Source organism: Zingiber officinale, chromosome 7A (genome assembly GCF_018446385.1).
Source record: "Zingiber officinale cultivar Zhangliang chromosome 7A, Zo_v1.1, whole genome shotgun sequence".
NCBI lineage: Eukaryota > Viridiplantae > Streptophyta > Magnoliopsida > Zingiberales > Zingiberaceae > Zingiber > Zingiber officinale.
Genome location: NC_055998.1, coordinates 59,097,327 through 59,121,030, shown reverse-complemented (window position 1 = coordinate 59,121,030; position 23,704 = coordinate 59,097,327).

Below are 23,704 nucleotides of genomic sequence, written 5' to 3'. Positions count from 1 at the left end.
ATGATTACTATGTGTTTTAGGAGTTCTTGATAGACGGTTTAAATTGCACGTAGTGGGTGTATACTTGTCCAGTTATGATTATTGTGGGTTTCTAATAGATTATACCCGAGTGGTTAGGCATACATGTCTGATTGTTTTATTGGAGGTATTTGTTAATTAAAAACTATGTTGTGGAATGTGCACATATGTTTGAGTGTTTTATTGGATGTATCTTATCGATTCAATCTGAGTTGTGATATATGCAGATGTGTTCGGTGTAATATTTGAGATATCTTGTTTATTATATGATTGTTCTGAGAGTATACTCGTGCCGATTATGATTTGTTGGAAGTATTACGTTGATTATACTCTTGGCATAGGTGTATATATGTCATGTGAGTGTTGTTGAGGTGCATTGTTGATTATACCTATGTTGATATATGCACACGGGTTCGGTATGCATTGTTGGAGGTATCACGATGAATTATACCTATGTTGTGAGTATGTGTGGTGTGTACAAATTGGAGGATTATGTCGATCATATATATGTTGTGTGAGCAAGTATGCCAGGTGTATTGTTGGTAGCAGCATGATGATTCTACTTATGTTGAATGCAGGATGTGGAGTGTCTGCATTATGTCATATGTTGGATTACCCTGTCAACCCATATTCTTATCAGCGGGTGACTCACTATGATGTTGATAGATTTGACGATGAGTTTGATTGATTGCTGAATTATTATACCTTTGGCTGCCCACAGTGATATGTGGTTGAGTGATCTCGTGCAACCTCTAGTTGGATAGTTAGGTGCCTTGGACATTTATGGATCGTTTGTGGTGGAGCGGAGCTCCCACATATTATTGTTGGTTTGTGATAGAGCGTTGCTCTTACATATTTTGGATTGTTGTGGTGGAGCGTTGCTCCCACATGTTACGGATTGTTTGTGGTAGAGCGTTGCTCCCACATATGTGGTATTTCTTGTGATGGAGCGTTGCTCTCACACTGGTGGATCTATTCTTTGGTGATTTGTATTGTTGGTGATTATATTTCAGACTTATTGTCAGGGATCTTATGGTTAGAAATGTCTGTGATACGGACATTATGGGTCATGATTTTACCATTAGGGTTTGGGAAGCCTTAGATGTTTTCAGAGACTTGATGATTTTGGTATTCCCAGGATGTTTGGATCGGTTTCCATTGTCTTTGTTGACGATGTTGTGATCTATTGCGGATCCACGGTGAGTCACACACATCATCTTTGCATAGTTCTAGAGATGTTTCGATGGGAACGTCTAGATGTGAAGATCAGTAGTGCGTATTTTTGGTTGTCTTCTGTGAGATGTTTGAGACACACGGTCACCAGTAGGAGTATACCGTGGTTCCACAGGAGATCGAGGTTGTTACCGTTGGGAGTAGATGGAGTCTATAGAAGAGGCTCGCAACTTCCTTTGTTTGGCTCGATATTTCCGGAGATACGTTGAGGGTTTCTCACGGATTGCTATGTCACTGACACGCCTGACCAGGAAAGACGTGAAGTTCACGTGGTCCGAGGATTGCGAGACCAGCTTTTAGGAGCTGAAGCGGAGATTTGTGTCGACTCCGATCTTGGTTTTACCTTCTGGATAGGATTGGAGCAGTAGCTAACCTGCTGGCACTACCACTGTCCTTGGCAGGCGTGCACTATGTATTCCACGTATCTATGCTGAGTAGATACGTACCTGACCCGACGCATGTGCTGACAGATGTCTCAGTTCCAGTTCAGCCTGACGTCACCTATGAGGAGATTCCGGTACGGATTTTAGACCAGAAGGAGCGTCAGTTGCGGAATAAGACTATCCGGCTGATTAAAGTCGGCTGACAGCATCATTCGGACGAGGAGGCTACTTGGGAGCTCGAGGATACTATCCGAGCTCGATATCCCCATCTTTTCACATGAGGTATGTGATTTAGTTTACCGTTCAGCATTTATACTCTTTACCTGTTATTAGTACTTGCTGATGATAGATAACGAAATTTGGGGACCAAATTTTCATTAGTGGGGGAGAATGTAAAATACCGAAAAAATAGAGAATAATAATAAGGGAATTTTCCAAAATTTTTGGAAATTTTTCGGGAATTTTTCGAAGCTCGTATGGAAGAGTTTACGGGGATAAAAACGGGGCCCGGGAAAGCCTGTTTAGGCTACCCTATTTTAACGAGGAAAAGTTTTATTTTATTTTTCTTTTCCTTATTCCCTTTTTATTATCCGCCGACGGTTTTATTTTCCAAAATCATCGACGCCGTTTTCCCCCTTCTCCTTCTTCCACTCCTTCCAAAACCCGATTCTCTCCTCTTCTCCCTCGTGCGCACGCCCTCACCCCCTCCGCCGCCGGCGACGAGAGCCCTAGATCTTCCTCCTCTCTTCTGCCTGACGCCGATGCCGGCATCACCAGGAAGCTTATCACGCTAGAGTCGGCAGCCAATCTCCTCTTTCCTGCCCGAGCCGCACTACCAGTTGTATACTTTTCATCTCACGGCGCCGCCCTAACCTTGCCGAGTCCAATCGGCGCCGGAAGGAAAGATCATCATCAGCCTTGTGTCTCTGCCCTATAGCGCCGCTGCTACGCCGGCTGCCGTGAGCCCTAATTGTGGTCACAGAATTTCTGCCGAGCCTTCTTTCCTTTTTCTCGGCTACAGATTCAACCCAGACTTGACCTTGCCGTCGAGTGTCCTATTTTTCTTCTTCGGTCTGATCTGAGCAACCGTGGAAATTACTGTGATTTGCTTTGCTTCTGTTGGGCGCCGCTTCATCTGATCAGCCGCAACAGCCGACCCTCTATTGCCTACCCAATTCCATTTCCCAACCAGATTTGATCCGTTTGATTACAGCAGTGAGGTGAGCAACTTATCTTGGTTGTTTCTGTGTATTATATCACTGGTAGTATGTACTCGTTCGATTTGAGGTTAGGGTACAAATCCAATCAGTAGCATTTGGACATGTTGGATAACGACAAGTGCTGATTTTGAGTATTTTGATTTAGGGATCAGTAATTTCAAGTAGCTGCGGCTAGAAATTTTGGCAGTAGGTTCCTCAAGATTGGAGCAGCTGTTTACCTTGAAATCTAGCAGCAAGCAGTGGCTGCGATTTGAGGTAAGGGGTAGGAATTTGATATATTTTGTAGTTAGGTTCATGTGTAGTAATTTTGAAACGTGATGTTGATGAATTAGGTTTATGTATCGAATTGGAGATAAATTGGATTGCTAGATGGTTAGATTGATCAGGGTTTTACCCTAATTTAGCCTTAAGGATTTTATTTAGCTATACATTTGAGTTAGCTAAATAAAATATATTTGTATTGGTGACACAGGACGTTAATTCGGGACGAGCACTTCGACATAGAGGTTGATTAGCTCGATCTACATTGGAGGTGTGTACTTTGACTTATGTCTTTTGATATGCATAATAATGTGTTTAACATATAGCATGATTGTGTTTTCCATTTGATTCGGTTGGTCACTACATGATCTATTACATGTTTGCTTGTTTACTCGTTATGCACTGCATGTTGTTATTTACCTGATCATACCTGCTTTATAGGTAGTGACACAACCATATGATACATTATGTTCAGGACCTAGGGTTTATTTGATACCCTATCTATTTGTGTACCTTCCATCTGATACATTGACTTGTGGTACACCTTTTATTTATCTGTGGATCATGCTATGCTATTCGTGATATTGCCATGTTTAGTGTCATGCATCATCTTGCATGATTACATGCTGTGCGATTGTCTGCTCCATTATTGTTGAGCACATCGCCAGTTACATGTATCTGTACACACCACCACTCATGGGTTAGTGGTATATCAGACAGGTGTATGGCAGTTCTGCTGTTTGGCTCCGTTGGTCTGGTGACTCAGCGTGGTAGCCGACAGATAGTTCCGCTCTGTTTGGCTCCGTTGGTTTAGTGTAGCAGCGTGGTAGCTGGCAGGCAGTTGGACTTTGTTTGGCTCCGTTGGTCTGCTCATGGGTAGTGTGATGCAGCGTGGTAGTCAGTAGAGACTCCGCCCCGTCATAGTGTACCGGGAGATGAGATCATTGCGCTCCCCCATTTATGATCTGGGGTAGGAGTATGTGTGTACTCCGACAGCATCCCGTCTACTCGGTCACTCATCAGGGGTAGTGATGTCAGAGTGTACGGTTGTCACAGCCCTACCCCCTCGGACTCACCATTGTGTGTGAGATGACTGTCTGACGTTAGGGGTGACCATGTCATTGGCATCATACGCATGATGCATTTATTGTTTGTGTTTGCTTCATTTACTTGCTGCATTTATATGGATGCATATGATTGACATGCATACAGGATTATGACATCCTCGGGTTGACGACCCTGTTACTTTTATACCTTGGTCATGGTTAGTACAGTTTTCTCCTGTTTTTGTTTCAGTTGCATTTATTCTTCTCGTATTCAGGAGATTGTACGCATGATTAGTGTTGTCTGTTATTTACTTTATTATGCATATCAGTTGTTATCCGCTGAGCGTTGGACTCACCCCCCCTCTCCGTTGTTATTTTCAGGTTGATGCTATCAAGAGGCAGTTCCAGTCGCTAGTCCCCACTGCACGTAGTGCTAGTCCTCTGCAGACCACGAGTTGTTATTTTAGTTTTCTCTATCGGACTATGTCTTAGTCTTGTATTGGTTTTACTTATGGATCTTGTATGGATTCTTATCATTGATGGACTTTGGTATGGTTTGGATATGTTTTACTACATGCCTGCCTGGATGGCAGAAGAGGTGAGCTTGTCGGATTTGTGTTTTATAAGTGTAGTGGAGTAGGAAAAATCGGATTTGAGATTTACGAGTGTAGTTGAGTAGGGTTATTTTCGAGTCATCTTATTCCTACTCTGTTTGTCTACTATTAAACTGCGTGGGTGATTGTTTATTTACTGTTATTATTTCAGCTGCATGTGGCTGAGGTATATGGATATGTAGAAAGTTTCAGATTGTCCGCCGTACAGGGGAGATGCTGCCGAAATTTCTTCAGACAGGGACTCCTCCGGGGCGTGACAAAAAGTGTTCTTGATGAAATAAGAGAAGACACGTCTACTTTAGTGCCAACGGTACAAGATGAGGTACCACAAGAAACTGCAACACGTGTCACAAATGATGCACAATTATAAGTAGTGCCTCATCGTAATGGGAGCATTGTTAGGCAACCTGATATATTCATGTTTTTAGGAGAATCTTCAGACTTAATCCCTGGTGAACATGAACTTGATCCCTGGACATATGATGAATCACTCCAAGATAAAGATGCAGCATCTTGGCAAAGTGAAATGAACTCTGAAATAGAATCTATGTACTCTAATCAGGTCTGGGAGCTTATAGAATCACCAAATGGTGTAAAAGCCATTGGATGTAAATAAGTCTATAAAATAAAAAGAGGGACAGACGGGAAGGTTGAAACCTTCAAAGCAAGGTTTGTTGCAAAAGGGTATACTCAGAAAGAGGGAATCGATTATGAGGAAATCTTTTCGCCGGTAGTCATGCTTAAGTCTATCCAGATTCTTTTATCCATTGCTGCTCATATGGATTATGAGATTTGGCAAATGGATGTCAAGACAGCTTTCCTTAATGGAAGTCTTAAAGAAAATATCCATATGAAGCAATCAGAGGGATTCATTACGAAGGGCAAATAACATCCTGTATATAAGCTCAATCGATCTATCTATGGACTGAAGCAAGCTTCGAGATCTTTGAACATCCGGTTTAATGGAGTGGTCCAGTCTTATGGATTTATTCAGTGCCCGGATGAGTCTTGTGTATACAAGAAGAGTGATGGAAACGTGGTGATATTTCTTGTACTATACGGAGACGACATTTTGCTCATTGGCAACAATGTCAATGTGTTGTCAGACGTAAGGGTATGGTTGTCCAAGCAATTTGATATGAAGGATTTGGGAGAATGTGGACATATTCTTGGGATCAAAGTAATAAGGGATCGCAAGAAAAAAATGTTGCGCTTATCCCAAGCTTCATACATCGATACTATTCTAGCTCGTTTTAGCATGCAAAACTCCAAGAAAAGTTTTCTACCTTTTCGGCATGGAGTACCTTTATCTAAAGAGATGTCTCCTAAAATATCAAAGGAAATAGAGGACATGAAGGCAGTTCCTTATGTTTCGACTGTAGGAAGCCTAATGTATGCGATGCTATGTACGAGATCGGACATCTGTTTTACCATGGGCATAGTTAGCAGATATCAAAGTAACCCAGGACAAGGTCATTGGACTACCGTAAAGCATATATTGAAGTACCTGAAAAGGACTAGAGATTATATGCTAGTTTACCAAGCAGATGATTTGCTCCCTGTGGATTACACGGATTCAGACTTCCAATCAGATAGGGACAATAGTAAGTCGACCTCAGGGTATGTGTTTACTTTGCGAGGTGGAGCCATAGCATGGAGGAGTGTTAAGCAGAAATGCATTTCGGACTCCACCATGGAAGCTGAGTATGTGGCAGCCTCTGAGGCAGCCAAAGAAGCTGTATGGCTCAGAAACTTCTTGATGGACTTAGATGTGATTCCTAGTTTGCCCAAAATTATCACAATTTATTGTGATAATAGTGGTGTAGTAGCAAACTCAAAGAAACCATGAGCTCATAAGGCAAGTAAACACATTGAGCGCAAGTACCACCTGATACGAGACATCGTAAAGTGAGGACAAGTTGTTGTCGCAAAGATTGCATCGGAAGATAACCTGGTAGATCCGTTCACTAAGGCCCTTCCAGCGAGAGCTTTTGATAAGCATGTTGAGGGGATGGGGATCAGATGTATGGCAGCATATATTGCAGCATAGTCTTTTAGTATAAATGGAAGATTGTTAGAATATATACTAAAAGCCTAGCTTTTTGTATGAACATTTATTTTGAAATGAGAATCACATTGGTCAAATGTCTGCATTTAGTTAAATGTAGTTGTCCATTTAATTTATATTGTAGATAACATGGTTATGGTGTCACACAGAAGATCATGTTATCAGTACCTTATAAATTATAAATAGTAGCTCACAATCAAGATGGATTGAGACAAACCATTGGAATGATTATAGTGTAATTTGATATTAGTTTATCTTAACTATAAAATTACACTAGTACACTATGTGTGTATTGAGCAGGACCATTTGAGGTTGTTCCTTTTATACTGGCTGCATAAAAGAACAGAACCTCTGTTATTATGGATGTGCATACTCTTAATCCCGATATAATAACAATCACATATACTTAGTATTTATTTCTTTAATTTATCAATGAGTGAGATTTATTCGTTAAATCAACATGTCCAATAAGTAGGGAAATAATATTATTTATATGGTGTGTTGTTGATTATAGAAGGAAATTGTGTCCTATTTATTAGGATGATGATGTTCCCTTGAGGAGCTCATAAGGATTGTCATGTAAACCCTGCAGGTGGACTTAGTTCCGACATGACAATGAAGTTGAGTGGTACTACTCTTGGAGTTAGATGTTAATTAAGTGAGTTGTCAGTAACTCATTTAATTAATGGTGATATGGGTTAGGTTTAGTAGATCCCCAGGGGAAAGGAGAAAAGAGATAGCAGAATTAAGCAAACATGAATATCGACCGAGATAATTCGCTTAAGGGGCAGTAGGTAATATTGACCGACATAATACTGTAAGAAGTAGTGGCTAAATATCGGTCGGGATAATACACTTAAGGGGCAGTAGGCAATATCGACCGGCATAATACCGTAAGAAATAGGGGCTAAATATTGGTCAGGGTTATACGTTTAAGATAGATAAGCCAGGATTGTCTGAGTTAGCGCATTTGGATATAAACTAGTATCGGTCGGGTTTATATGAACGTCCGGGTATGTAAAGGTACAAGGTCTTACAAGGTATATAATATATCATTGGATGATTAAGACATATGTTGAGCAATAGTAATAACTCGCCTGGATATAACTTAGGTTCAAGTCCGTCCTAGACAAAACATAGTATAATATTAGGTTGTCTATAATTTAGTAAAAACAGGGAAAGCAGGCATAGGCAATAAATATACCTCGATATAACATGTAAGACAGGGCGAGAACAAATATTTTGGGAATATGCATAAATATCTTATGAAAATATCTACTGCACGTGATTGTATAACAGGTTGACTAATTTGGCAGGAAGAATGTTTCTAAACTCTTCTACAGGTGCTAAACGACAAAGAAGGTAATCTGGGGTACAAAAAAGATTCCTTAAAAACTATTTTCTGCAAGTACATGGCTTACGTCATCTCATAACAAACTCTAACAAACCGGGGTCCACTTCATGATTACGGAGGTTATGTGAAGTAGTATAAAAAGGGGAATCCTCTCCGTTGGTCAGGTATGCTCTGACACTCAAAACACACACCTAGTCCTCTACTACCAATCCTAATTCTGGTTACTGTTCATCTTCTTCCTTCCAAGAGAGATCACTGACTTGAGCATTGAAGGGCCTAGCCAGGGATTCCCACCCCGGTCTTAGGTTACTGACAATAGTGTTGGTTGGTCTCTTGTACGCAGGAAGTCTTGGAAGTTCCAGATCTCGGTGTTCTTCAGTGGATCCTTTCTTTCGTCCTGGGGTCTTCGCATAAGGAGGTTGTTCGGTGACTTTATTCTTCCGGATCCGCTTTGGTTTTCTCGGATCGGGAGTCCTCAGGTGTTCTTCTTCATCAGCAGTAAGTTCTCTCCCCAGCTTTCCATTTTGTCAAGCTTCTCAGACATAATCAAATTTGGTGCCGTATGTGGGAAACTTCACCTGAATCTGAGATTGCAAGATGGAAGACGCTGGAAAATCGAACCTACTCACTATTAGTCATGAAGATCTGAATTTCCTTATTAGCACTCATGTTCAGAAGTCTCTACAACAACAACAACAACAACAACAAGCTCATACTGGAGCTACTCTGCCAGTATCTCATAATCCAGCGATCTCGACTACTGATCATTGGAAGGAAAAAGAGTTGGAAGAGGAAGATCGTATGTATATTACTCCGGCCATTGCTTCTCCGACTAGATGCCCTCAAGCTTTTCTTCGTACTCCTTTTGAATAGGGAGGACGAAGGTCTGTATTTCAAGAATCCTCTGGCGTAGCACCGGACGAGGAGAAGCGCAAAGCTAAAATGATGGTGGCTAGTGATAGCTCACCAGAAAGAATTATTTCTCCATTTTCTCAATGTGTAATGGATGATCTGCTTCCTAAACAATATCAAAATCTTCAGATTGGTGAATACACTGGAACTACAGATCCAGAGGATCATTTATTAAAATTTGAGAATGTAGCATTATTACAATAATTTTCTGATGGAGTAAAGTGCCGGATGTTCCTTACAACACTCGGAGGAGCTGCTCAATGCTGGTTCAAAAGATTGCTTGAAAATTCTATCATAAAACTTCTGAACAAGGATTTCAAGAAGGTTTTCTTCAATCATTTTTCCAGCAACAAGAGGTATCATAAAACTCCCTGGAGCTTATTCTCAATTAAACAAGGATCTAAAGAGTCCATTAGAGCCTATATTAAGAGATTCAATCAGGTAGCCATTGATGTGCCCAATGCTACTACTGAGATATTAGTAAGTGCCTTTTCTCAAGGCTTGAATGATAATGATTTCTTTAAAGATCTAGTGAGAAATCCTCCTGCCAATTTTGACTCATTAATTGAATGTGCTATTGAATTCATTAATGTTGAAGAAGCTCAGGATGCACGTAGAAAAAAAAAAATACTACTTCTTCTCCTGCTCCTGTTAAGGAGAAGGCTCCCGCTCCCGTTCCTCCACCGAGGGGGCCTCGGGTAATTCCTTCACCCCACCGGTATTCGTAGTATCGTCCCCCAAGTAGTACAACATGTGGAGATGCAGCAAGAAACACCAAGAAGATGGTGCACTTATCACAAGACCAGCAGTCATCATACAGAGGACTGTTTTTTTTTGAAAAATAAGAAAGTAAATAGGGATCGTTATCAGAGGCGAAACTACTATCAACAGTAATATCCCAGGCAGCAAAGTCCACTCAAAATAGAGTACCGCCCGGTCGAGCCTCAACAAGGTGTATTAACAACCCCGGTCTATACAACTCAAATGCCTGAGAAAACTCAGCCTGAGGCCACAACAGCTCGGCAAGAAGAAAACAAGAGCAATGCCGCTCAAGGCAGCATCAATATAATCATGGGCGGGCCCATTGATGGAGATTCCAATAGGGCCAGAAAGGCACACGCGCGAAGACTTGAGATCCATGCTGTGGGATGCAGCATGGAGAGAGCAACAGAGCCGGAAATCAGTTTTGGGCCCAAAGATCTTGAAGGGGTAGAAATACCCCATGATGATGCGTTAATAATTAAGGCTGTGATAACCAATTATACTATTTCCCGTACCTTTATAGATACTAGTAGTTCTGTAAATATTATTATCAAAAAAGCTTTTGATCAATTGCAGATTGACCCAAGCGAACTTCAGCAGATGGTAACTTCTTTATATGGATTCACTGGCAATGAGGTACAACAGCTTGGTCAAATAAAGTTGGTCATATCTTTAGGGGAGGAGCCCCTAATGAGGACAAGAAGATCTCACTTCATGGTGGTGGATGCCCCCTCTGCCTATAATGTGATACTGGGTCGACCAGCCTTAAATGAGTTTAGGGCGGTCGTTTCTACTTTTTGTCAGAAAATTAAATTTCATGTTGACGACCAGGTCGGGGAAGTACATGGTGATCAGAAGACGGCTTGTAAGTGTTATATGGAGATTGTTAGAACTGAAGTTAGTGCCGCCCGAAAAATGCAAAGAATGGAGGTCAATGCCATTCAAGAGAAGTCACCTGCCCTGGTTTATGAGGAGAAGGAAGAAGTCCAGATACAGACCAGTCGACCTGAAGTCGTCACTTATGCCGCGGCCGAGCTTGATCCTATGCTGAAAATAGAGCTGGTTCAATGCCTGAAGAAAAACAATGATGTCTTTGCTTGGATGACCAAGGAAGTCACGGGCGTTTCTCCTTCAGTAATGGAACATTCTTTACATGTCTTCCCAGATGCTTGGCCTGTCATGCAGAGAAAGAGGAATTTCAGTACGGAGCAAAATCAAATCATTAAAGAAGAAGTGGCTAAACTGATGGAGGCCGGTTACATCAGGGAGGTGCAATTCCCTAACTGGTTAGCTAATGTCATTCTGGTCTGTAAACCAGGAAATAAATGGAGGGTATGTATCGATTTCTGCGATCTTAACAAGGCCTACCCAAAAGATTATTATCCTTTGCCCCGGATTGATCAATTAGTAGATTCCACGGTTGGGTGTGAATATATTTCCATGTTGGACGCCTATCAAGGCTATCATCAGGTCTCTCTTGCTAAAGAGGATCAAGAGAAGGTCAGTTTTGTGACATCTGAAGGTACTTATTATTATAATGTTATGCCTTTCGGACTAAAAAAAAGTAAGAGCAACTTATCAAAGACTTATGAATAAGGTCTTTCATAAATAGATTGGAAGGAATATAGAAGTATATGTTGATGATATTTTAATTAAGTCTCTTCAGGCTACTGATCTCTGTAGGGATGTAGAAGAAACTTGTGGAACATTGAGGTAGTATGGTCTCAAGTTGAACCCGGGCAAATGTCTGTTTGGAGCAAAAGGTGGAAAGTCCCTGGGCTATATGGTATCCGAGCGGGGAATAGAGGCCAACCCATGCAAAGTCAAAGCACTCCAAAACATGGAGCCACCACGCAATATGAGGGAAGCTCAAAGACTCACTGGCCGGATCACAGCGTTGTCCAGATTCATTTCAAGTCAGCCGATCATAGTTGTCATTTCTTCAAAATACTCCGTAAGGCTAACAAATTTCAATGGGATGAATAATGTGACAAAGCCTTCCAGGAATTGAAAGATTACTTGTCCACCCTTCCTGTAACGCCCGCCCTCCCTGCTAACCCTAAGGGACGGGGCTACGATACTCTATGTACAAATAACAGCGGAAGACTTAAAATAATTTTCTTAGTTTAATAAAAACTTTTCTTTTGTTTTCCTTTTTATCAAATCCGAACTACACTATCAGTGCCTCAATAACATGATAACAAATTTAGTAGAAACATAACATCAAGTCGCACATATGGTACTACAATTCATGATACCAAAGCGTAGTTCTTTAAAAGTTTTAAAGCAGGTTCTTATTTGGTTGCCTAGCCACCGCCACACACATCTCCTTGCCTCTCCTGCTGCTCCTCTAGCTCATCCAGCTTTTTCCTTTATCTGTGGTACAAGGACAGTAAGCTGTGAGCACTCATGGCTCAGTAAGTTCCTTTCCTACTCACTAAAACCGAAAATCATAGTATAATCAAAGATTGTCTCAACATGGCATCACTTCAACTAGTCATGACATAATGTAACATACTCTTTTAAGCATATCATGCAACATGAAGAAATCATAACTAGTCATGGCATATCATAGCGTAAAGCATAGCATGAAGCATAACATAATCGTATCTAATCATGACATATCATCATAAGGAGTCATGGCATATCATACACATGAACATATCATGGAACATAACATAATCATATCTAACCATGGCATATAAATCATCATAAGGTATATGCATATGATTTTGAAAAAACATGTATCCGAAAAACATGTGTATGTCTCATGATCTTTAAAACCATTTCTTCTTACGTATATATATATACTTGAACATAATCTCAACTTAAAGGGGATCCCGGCTATGTACCACTTATATATTGCGCGCAACCTATGTAGGTCCAAGGTAGCAAGTCTTGAACCCTACAAGGCAAACATACTAGGTCCGAGTCTTACTCCATCGACCTAGGGGCACTTAGGAGCCCATCCCTAACGAGGCCCGAGTCTTATTCCATCGACCCCGGGGCGCTTATGGAGCCCACCCTTGGTACAAGCCATATAAAGTAAAGTACATGTCATACTTATACATATCATACATCATAAAAGCATGCATCACTTAGGCACACATCATATCATAAAAGTATGCATCACTTAGGCATATATCATGTCATAAAAGTATGCATCACTTAGGCATACATCATATCATAAAGGTATGCATCACTTAGGCATACATCATGTCATAAAGGTATGCATCACTTAGGCATACATCATACCATAAAAGTATGCATCACTTAGGCATACATCATATCATAACAATATGCATCACTTAGGCATAGATCATAAAAACATGCATATCTTAAGCATAAAGCATATCATCAAGCATGCATAATTTAACCACATAGCATATCATGAAAGCATGCATATTTTAAGCACTAAACATAGCATCAAAGCATGCATAATTTAACCACATAGCATATCATGAAAGCATGCGTATTTTAAGCACTAAACATAGCATCAAAGCTTGCATAATTTAACCACATATCATAACATAAGCATGCATATTTTCAGCTCATATCATATCACCAAAGCATGTAAGATTTACCCACATATCATAACATAAAACATGCATATTTTGAACTCATAACATATCGTAGAAATTCTCATCTTGTATAGCTCACAAGCATACATGTCTAAGCATAAAAGTATATCATGTGCTCATCCAATCATAAGGAACAATGTAACATGATTAATTTGGGTACTAAGCTTCGTAATCCTATGGGTTCTTATCATGGCCGAAACCCTCTTAGGTGCCCATTTAGGTTTTAAACACATCTAAGCATGTAGAACCTAATTCATTCACATATCATTTTCATAGGAAGTATTATAAACAAGATTTACTTGGACTCTAAGTTCTCCAAGTCCTTAAACCTCATTTGGCCGAACCTTAACAAGTGTGAAACAAGGTTCTAAATGACATAAAGCATGGGAACCTTAACCATATTTATAGCATTTATTTCAAGGAATATGGTAAGCACAATTGAGCTAGTTCCTAAATTCTTTAAGCCCTTAAAGTTATGTCATGGCCGAAACTTACAAGTACTCATTTAGGTTTTCAAGCAAGCATACAGGCATGTGATCTTACTCTAACATCAAGTATAAATTTATAAATGGCATCATACAAGTGGTCATGGCCGAAACTTCACTTAGCATCAATTTAGGTCACTAACAACATATAGCATGTGAATTTTTAGCTTTCTACATTTCATATTTCATGGAGAGTGACATGAGCATGTTCAATGTAAGTTCTAGGGTTTCTAGGGCATGTATCCCTTCATGGACGAGACCTTAAGGTGTCCATTTGAATCATAGTTAATTATATAAGCATGTGAACACAATCAACATGTTATCTCAATTTCATAAGAAGCATCTTTAACACATGAGGTCTAAATTTTAGGGTTTCTAGGTCTTTAAACCCTACATGGCCAAACCTCATCAAGCATAGAATTTGTTCAAATGGCATAAAAGCATGGAAAGTCATAACACATTTCATAACATGTATAAAAGTCAAGCACTATAAGCATACATTTAAATTGTGTCTTAGGTTTCCTAGGTTTTTCCTTTCTTTATCTCATAGCATATGTTTGGCCGAAACCTTCCAAGTCTTTAAACTAGGTTTTAGGTGGCCTAAAGTATGGAAAACCTAAACAAGTTTTATGGCAAAAATATCAAAGAACTATACATATAAATTTGGTTCACAACAAGCTAGGACCCTTGTGGTCATAATTATCATATATCATGCAACCAATTTTCCTATACTCTAATTGAGCATGGGAGCATTAAACAACTTTCATATCTTATTGTCATGGAGATTTTGAGCATGTTAAAAATCTGTTTAAGATATTCTAAGCCATCCACCTTACCATGGCCGAAACATTAAGAGTGGTGTTCATGAGTTTCTATCAACATACAAGCATGCAACTTCTTTAAGAAACTCTATATTCTATCATATAAACATGGTGAGTTTAAATTCAAAGTATTCCTAACCCTAAACCCTTCCTTGGCCGAAACTTGTGAGTGGGATACTTTTGGTTCCAAGTAACCTTCAAGTATGAAAACAATAATGGATCCTTAACCATTTATTTAGAGGGTTTTGTGCAAGTTAGGTAAACAAATAAATTCCCTAGCCCTTATAAAACCTTTTTGGCCGAAACTCTAGGGTTAGGTACATCTCTAATCCAACATCACATATATATAAAAATATGAGAGAAAACCTTCTTACAAAGCATAGAAAAAATTATCATGAATCAAGGCTTATTTTAAACATTCCTAGGATCACAAGTCCTTCCTTTGGCCGAATTTTTCACAACTTTGTTCTAGGTTTTAAAATCCTCATAAAATCCAAAAACACATCAAAACTACTTGTACCACAGGTGAGGGGATACTTACATCCTTTTCGCTTGTGGTTCTAAAGTGTGGTGATGGAAGAAAGGGTCTCTTCTTCTTGTTCTCCTCCTTTGATTTCCTTTGGTAGCCCTCCTTTGTATCCTAGGAGGAACTTTATTTTGGGGGCCGAAAATGGAGGAGAGGGGGCTGAGGTTCTTGGTGATGGAGAGGGGAGAATGAGAGAAATGAGAGAAAAATCAAATCTTCTCTTCACATGCTCCCTTTTATGTTAAGGGGGAAGAGGTAGCAAAATTGGTTTTTGCTTTCCTTCTCCCTTAGCCCCTTTTTCCCATTTTATATTTATTTTATTTATTTATTTGTTCTCATCATTCATGATGAAACAAGGGGGAATGAATCCCCTTAATTCCCCTCTTTAAGTCACGGCAAAGAAGAGAAACAGGGAGAGAAAAGAAGGAAGGCAAGTTGTCTTTCTCTTGTTCTTTTCTTGTTTTCTTTTGGCTAGCTTTTACTCTCATCCTTATCATGAGTTTCCCTCCTTTGCTATCAATATATTATTCCTATCCCAACTGGTTATTACCCATTAATCCTATCATTTACATCATGAGAGGTTCAAGGTTAAATCCTTGACAACTCCCTATTTTTATTTCTTTTTATTTCTTTTTGGTTCAACATTCTACTAATATTTTTCTAAGGCAAATTCATCATTCTCTTATTTTATCTTAAAAGCTTAGTGGGTGTTACAGCTTTTAAAACTATTTTCTTCTTACATGTATATACTTGAACATAATATCAACATATTTAGGGCCCCCGCTTGTACCATACATACATAACATAGATGCGCGCGTCCTAAGTATATCCAAGGTAGTAAGTCTTGAATCATACTAGGAACTAGGTCAAGATCACAAAGCATGGCCTAGGGGCGTATTTAAAGAGTCCATCCCTTATTAGCCCAGATCACAAAGCAAGGCTTAGCCTAGATCACACAGCAAGGCTTAGGGGTGTACTAACGAGCCCATCCCTTATTAGCCCAGATCACAAAGCAAGGCTTGGCCTAGATCACAAAGCAAGGCCTAGGGACTGATTAGGAGTCCACCCTTAGTACAAGCCTTATAAAGTAAAGTAGCATGTATAAAAATGCATCATTTAGTCACATAGCATAGCACAAAAGTATGCATCACTTAGGCATACATTATGTCATAAAAGTATGCATCACTTAGGCATACATCATATCATAAAAAGTATGCATCACTTAGGCATACATCATGTCTTAAGAAAGTATGCATCACTTAGGCATACATCATTGTTGGTCCCTTTGGAGGCCGGCAAGAGGGGAGGGGTGAATTGCCCTACAAATTAAAACCAAAAACCCTTCTCGGATATTCAACTAACTTAAAAGAACTTGTAATTAAAAAGGCAGAGACTAAGTAAAGAAAATCAGACACCAGAGTTTTACTTGGTTTGCAATCAGGGGATTGCTAATCCAAGGAATGTAAGCGCACTATCTGATTCTCCTCTGGGCGGAGTAGCCTCTTACAGCGTTGAACGTACAAGAAGAAAAGTAAGGCACACAGAAGTTGATTACAAGTTCGTCGTTCTAATTAATTGATTTGCTTCTGGACCAAGGCTATATTTATAGCCTTGGTCGGGGCGCCTGGAAGGGTTCCGGGCGCCCTGGGGGGATAAAACTTTATCCCCCAACGTTCAGATCGAGTTTGACTCGATCTGGTCAAAAACCTCATTCCGGGCGCCCCGGATGGTTCCGGGCACCCCGGAGGGGTCCGCCAAAAGTCAACTCTGGTTGACTTTTTCCGTCTGGTCGCTCCGCTTCGGTTCAGCTCATCTCGGTCCGGGTCTTATGTTCCGGCTCCACTAGTTTGGGTGATCTCGGCCATCCAGAATAGGGCTCACCCGAACCCATGTTCCGGCCTTCTCCTCGAGCAGCCTTCCTTCCCGGTTTCTCGTCCCTCGAACGCCGCACACGTTCTTCTCGTCCACCGGTGTACTCTTCCGCGGACACCTCGTCCCTCGGACGCACCGAGCCCGTCGGCTCTCTCCCGTGCCGTCCTTCTCGCTAGCCGCGTCTTCCGCTCGACTTCCTGTGTTCCTAAGTTCTTGCACACTTAGACACAAGGGTTAAACAACGCAGGACCTAACTTAACTTGTTTGATCACATCAAAACACCTCGGGGTTCCAACAATCTCCCCCTTTTTGATGTGAGCAACCCAAGTTAAGCTAGGGAAAAACAGATGCAATAAAAACAATTTATTTGTAATTAAGTCCAAAGATATTTCATAAAAAAAGTTTATATACCTCCCCCTAGACTTAACATTCTTCTCCCCCTTTGATCACATTAAAAATAGGGGTTCTTTAAACAAGTCTAAGGTAAAAAAAAATTTAAGTGAATTTTCATAAAACTTTCTAAGGCAATTAATATTAATTTCTAAGGCAATGTTTCAAAAGAGAATATTTAGTAAAAAAATTCTAAGTCAATATTCAGAAAATTTTAACGTGAATTTTTATAAAAGATTTCTAAGGCAAGTTTCAAAGGAAAATGTCTAAGACAGTATTCATAGAAAAATTCCTAAGTTAAAAAAAAATCTAAGTTAATTTAAAAAGATTTAAGTCAATTTCCAAAAAGAATTTCTAAGTCAATTTTCAGAAAATTTCTAAGTCAATAATTTTCAGAAATTTTCTAAGTCAATTAAAAAAATTTAATTTCAAAAAAAAAATTATTATAAATTATATAAATTGAATAACTCTTTTAAAGCATTAGGTAAATTAAATTAATGCTTTTTCAGTTAGTCAATTAAACTTTTCATTTCGATACTTGGCTTCTAGGTCGTGGCGAGGCACTAGGCCTTCTTGGTTATTGGAGCAACAACCACTTCCTTAGACAAAGCCTCATAATGAAATTAGTCGTTTAATTTCCTTGCTGAAAATGCTAAGTTAAATTAAACAGGTTTTTGGAACCCAGTAGAGGTTCCTACCTACAGGGTTAACCAAGTATTTCCTAGGTACATAGATTTTTGATATATTTCTAATTTGACTTTGATGAAATCTATAATACCAATTTAAACCTCTATAATTTCTAAAAGTAGAAATATTTGAACTTTTATATTTTTTCAATCTTTCTATTTCTTCTTTTAGTTTTTCATTGTGAATTTTCAATTTATCAAAATCCTCTATTAGACATGATTTTGCTAAAATTCCTTTTGTTTCCAAAATTTTATTTTTTAATTTGGCATTTTCTTTTTCTAATTTATACATGGATTTAGTCATTGCCTTAATGCCAGAGTAAAGTTGATCAGGGGGTAAGAGGCATACCTCACTTACCATGTCAGACTTAAAGCCTGAATCTCCCCCTGCTTCGCTGCCTTCATCCGAGGTCGCTCCCTCTTCATCGTTGCTCGATTCTGATATACTTTGTCCATCGTAGCTTGCCATCAGTGTTATCCCGGCGTATTCTTGAGCTTCTGATTCAGATGAAGAAGTGTCATCCCAAGTTGCTTTTAGGTTGTGTTTCTTGGGAGACTTCCTTTTGTCCTTTTTGAGTTCTGGGCAGTCTTCTCTTATGTGTCCCTCCTTCTGACACTGGTAGCATCGCACCTTTCTTCCTCCTTTTTGATTCTTTTTATTCAGCATTTTAAATTTATTAGACCTAAAGAATTTTTTAAAATTTCTTACCATGTGTGCTTCTTGATCGTCTTCGGAGTCTGACTCGAGTTCATCCTTCTGAGTTGTGTTCAGCGCTATAGTCTGGGTTGTATCCTTTGTCGTTCCTGCACATCTAGTTTCGTGTAATTCAAGAGTAGAAAAGCATTCCTCTAATGTACTTACCTCCAGGTCCTTTGAGATGTAGTAGGCGTCGATGATTGACGTCCACTCTGGAGTTCTGGGAAAGGCGTTGAGTGCGTAGCGTAAGGCGTCCCGATTTGTTACCGTTTCACCGAGGTTCTCGAGACCAGTAACTAGTTCTTTTACCTTTGCATGTAGACCGGCTACTTTCTCACCTTTCTCCAAGCGGATGTTCATTAGTTTGTTTCGGAGGATGTCCCTTCTAGCGAGCTTCGCTTCGGATGTGCCTTCGTGGAGTTTTAGAAACTTCTTCCAAAGTTCTTTAGCTGATGAGTAGCTTCCGATGCGGTTTACTTCCTGAGGCGGTAATACGCTTAGCAGGTGATGTTCCGCACGGCTGTTTGCTACGAACTCATTCTGCTCTTTTTTTGTCCAATTGCTTTCTTCTTTTTCTTCACCGTTCTGATTTGTTGGAGCTACAAAACCGTATTTCATAATAAAATAAATTTCAATCTCAGTTTTTAGAAATACCTCCATACGACGCTTCCAGTCTGTGAAGTTCCCCTCGAATTTTGGTGGAACAATGCTTGGTCCGGCCATCTTTGTTGCTTCGATCGGCGGTTAGTCCTCCTGAAGCGTCCTTGCTCTGATACCACTTGTTGGTCCCTTTGGAGGCCGGCAAGAGGGGAGGGGTGAATTGCCCTACAAATTAAAACCAAAAACCCTTCTCGGATATTCAACTAACTTAAAAGAACTTGTAATTAAAAAGGCAGAGACTAAGTAAAGAAAATCAGACACCAGAGTTTTACTTGGTTTGCAATCAGGGGATTGCTAATCCAAGAAATGTAAGCGCACTATCTGATTCTCCTCTGGGCGGAGTAGCCTCTTACAGCGTTGAACGTACAAGAAGAAAAGTAAAGCACACAGAAGTTGATTACAAGTTCGTCGTTCTAATTAATTGATTTGCTTCTGGACCAAGGCTATATTTATAGCCTTGGTCGGGGCGCCTGGAAGGGTTCCGGGCGCCCTGGGGGGATAAAACTTTATCCCCCAACGTTCAGATCGAGTTTGACTCGATCTGGTCAAAAACCTCATTCCGGGCGCCCCGGATGGTTCCGGGCGCCCCGGAGGGGTCCGGGCGCCCCGGACCCCAAAAGTCAACTCTGGTTGACTTTTTCCGTCTGGTCGCTCCGCTTCAGCTCGTCTCGGTCCGGGTCTTCTGTTCCGGCTCCACTAGCTTGGGTGATCTCGGCCATCCGGAATAGGGCTCACCCGAACCCATGTTCCGGCCTTCTCCTCGAGCAGCCTTCCTTCCCGGTTTCTCGTCCCTCGAACGCCGCGCACGTTCTTCTCGTCCACCGGTGTACTCTTCCGCGGACACCTCGTCCCTCGGACGCACCGAGCCCGTCGGCTCTCTCCCGTGCCGTCCTTCTCGCTAGCCGCGTCTTCCGCTCGACTTCCTGTGTTCCTAAGTTCCTGCACACTTAGACACAAGGGTTAAACAACGCAGAACCTAACTTAACTTGTTTGATCACATCAAAACACCTCGGGGTTCCAACAATCATATCATAAAAAGTATGCATCACTTAGGCATACATCATGTCATAAAAAGTATGCATCACTTAGGCATACATCATGTCATAAAAGTATGCATCACTTAGGCATACATCATATCATAAAAAGTATGCATCACTTCTATCCACATAGCATATCATAAAAGCATGCATATTCTAAGCATATAGCATATCATCAAGCATGCATATTTCTAACTACATATATCATAAAACATGCATATTCTAAACACATATCATATCATAAAGACATGCATATTCTAAACACATATCATATCATAGAAACATGCATATTCTAAACACATATCATATCATAGAAACATACATATTCTAAACACATATCATATCATAGAAAGTATAAATCACAAGCATACATGTTTAAGCATAAGGGTGTATCATGTGATTATACTATCATAAGAAACATGGTAACATAGTTAACTTGGGTTCTAAGCTTCCTAAACCCTTGGGTTCTTATCTTGGCTGAACCCCCTTAGGTCTCAATTTTAGGTAAAAACAACCTCCAAGCATGTGAAACCTAAATTATCATTACATAAATTTCATAGGAAACATTATAAGCATAATTAACTTGGTTTCTAAGTTCTCCAAGTCCTTAAACTCATGTGGCCGAACCCTATCAGTACATAAACAAGGTCTCAAATGTCATGAAAGCATGGAAACCTTAACCCACATTTATAGCATTTTTTCCAAGTAACATAGTTCCTAAGTCCTTCAAGCTCTTAACATATGTTACGGTCAAACTTTTAACAAGTGTTCATTATGGCTACAAATAAACATACAAGCATGTGAACTTGAACTAACCATTATGTACAAATTCATAACAAGACATTATGCAACATGTATGGCCGAAACTTACCCTAGCCTCAATTAGGTCATTAAACAACATATAGCATGGGAACTTTGTCTTTCTACTTATCATATTCCATGTAAAGTGACATAAGCATATTTAATTCTTGTTCTAGGGTTTCTAGGGCATCTATTCCTTCATGGCTGAAACATACAATGGTCCATTTAGGTCATGGAAAAATTATACAAGCATGTGACACAATCAACACATTATCATATTTTCATAGGAAGCACTTTTAACACATATGGTTTCATTTCTAAGGCCTCTAGGTCTTTTAAACCCTACTTGGCCGAAACTCACAGAATATAAACTTGCTTCAAATAGCCTAAAAGCATGAGAAATTATACAAGTTTCATAGCATGTATAAAGACAAGCATAATAAACATACATGTGAATTGTGTCTTAGGCTTCCTAGGTTTCTTTCCCTTTTTCTTTTATTTTTCCTTATGGACGAAACCTACCAATCTCTAAACTAGGTTTTAAGTGGCCTAAAGCATGGAAAACCTAAGTAAGTTTCATGGCAAAAATTACTAAGAACATCATATATAAGGTTGGTTCATAAACAAGCTAGGACCCTTGTGATCTTACATGTCATATATCATGTAACTAATTTTCTATACTCCAAATAACCATGAGAGCATTAAACAACTTTCATATCATAATATCACAGAGGTCTTGAGCATATTAGAATTTTGTTTAAGCTCTTCTAAACTATCCATCTAATCATGGCCGAAAATCTACAAGAAGAGTTCATGAATTTCTAGCAATGTTCAACATGCAAATTCTTTAAGAGAACTCTATATTCTATCATACAAACATGGTTATTTAAATTTAAAGGTCTTCCTAACCCTAAGCCCTTTTCTTGGCCGAAACATATAAATGGATTTCTTTTGGTTCCAAGTAACTTATAAGCAAGAAAACCAACAAAAACCCTTAGTAGTTCATGGGAGGAATTTTGTACTAGTTTAGTTAAACAATATTTTTCCCTAACCTCCTTAACATATTTTTGGCCGAAATTCTAGGGTTAGGTACTCCTCTGATCAAGCATCATTTAAGTATAAAAACATGAAGAAAATCCTTCCTACATAGCATAGAAAGAATATCATGAAATAAGGAATTGTATAAACCATCCTAGATTTGAAAACCCTTTCTTTAGCCGAATTTTCCTAAATTCTTTCCTAGGTTTTTCTAATCCTTATAAAATCCAAAAATCACATAAAAGCCTTGTACCACAGGTGAGGGGAAGCTTACATCCTTTTCGCTTGTGGATCTAAGGTATGGTGAAGAAGAAGTAGCCTCTTCTTCTAGCTCTTTTCCCTTGATTCCTTTGCTAAGTCCTCCTTGTATCTTAGGCTTTCTTAGGAAAAAAATTTGGCTTTGGGGCTGAAGATGGAGGAGAGGGGGACTGAGGTTTCGGTGATGGAGAGGGATGAATGAGAGAAATGAGAGAAAGAAATAAAATCTTCTCTTTACATATTCTCTTTTAAGTTAAGGAGGAAGAGGTAGCAAACTTAGTTTTTGCTTTCCTTCTCCCTTAGCCTTTTTTTTTCTATTTTATTTTTATTTTTATTTATTTATTTATCCTCATCATTCATGGTGAAACAAGGGGGAATGAATCCCCTTAATGGTCTCTTTAAGGTCACGGCAAGAAGAGGAAGAGGGAGAGAAAGGGAGGAAGGCAAGTTGCCTTTCTCTTGCTCTTTTCTTGTTTTCTTTTGGCTAGCTTTTACTCTTACCTTTATCATGAGTTTCCCTCCTTTGCTATCAATATCTTCTCTCTATCCCAATTGGTTTCTACTCTATGAATTATAATATAAGAGGTTCAAGGTTCAATCCTTGACCCTCACTTCTTTTTATTTCATTTTATTTCTTTTTGCTTCAACTCACTTCCTATTATTTTTTTCTAAGGCAAAATCCCACATTCATATATTTATCTTACAAGTTTAGTGGGTATTACAGTACCCCGTACCTCATAAAAAGTTCGTCCTCGAACTTTAAAATAGCTCCGGGTACTTTTGTTTCATATCGTCCTCGCGTTCCCAGGTGGCTACCTCTTTATTTCTCGGTCCAGAATCTGGATGGGTTTACTTTCGTAACTCAGGTCTTCCTGCACCTGTACCGACTGAGGCTCAATCACTTGATCTGTGCTGGGAGTACATTTCTTGAGCATCGATACATGGAACACATTGTGAATGGCTGCCATGTCTGGAGGTAGT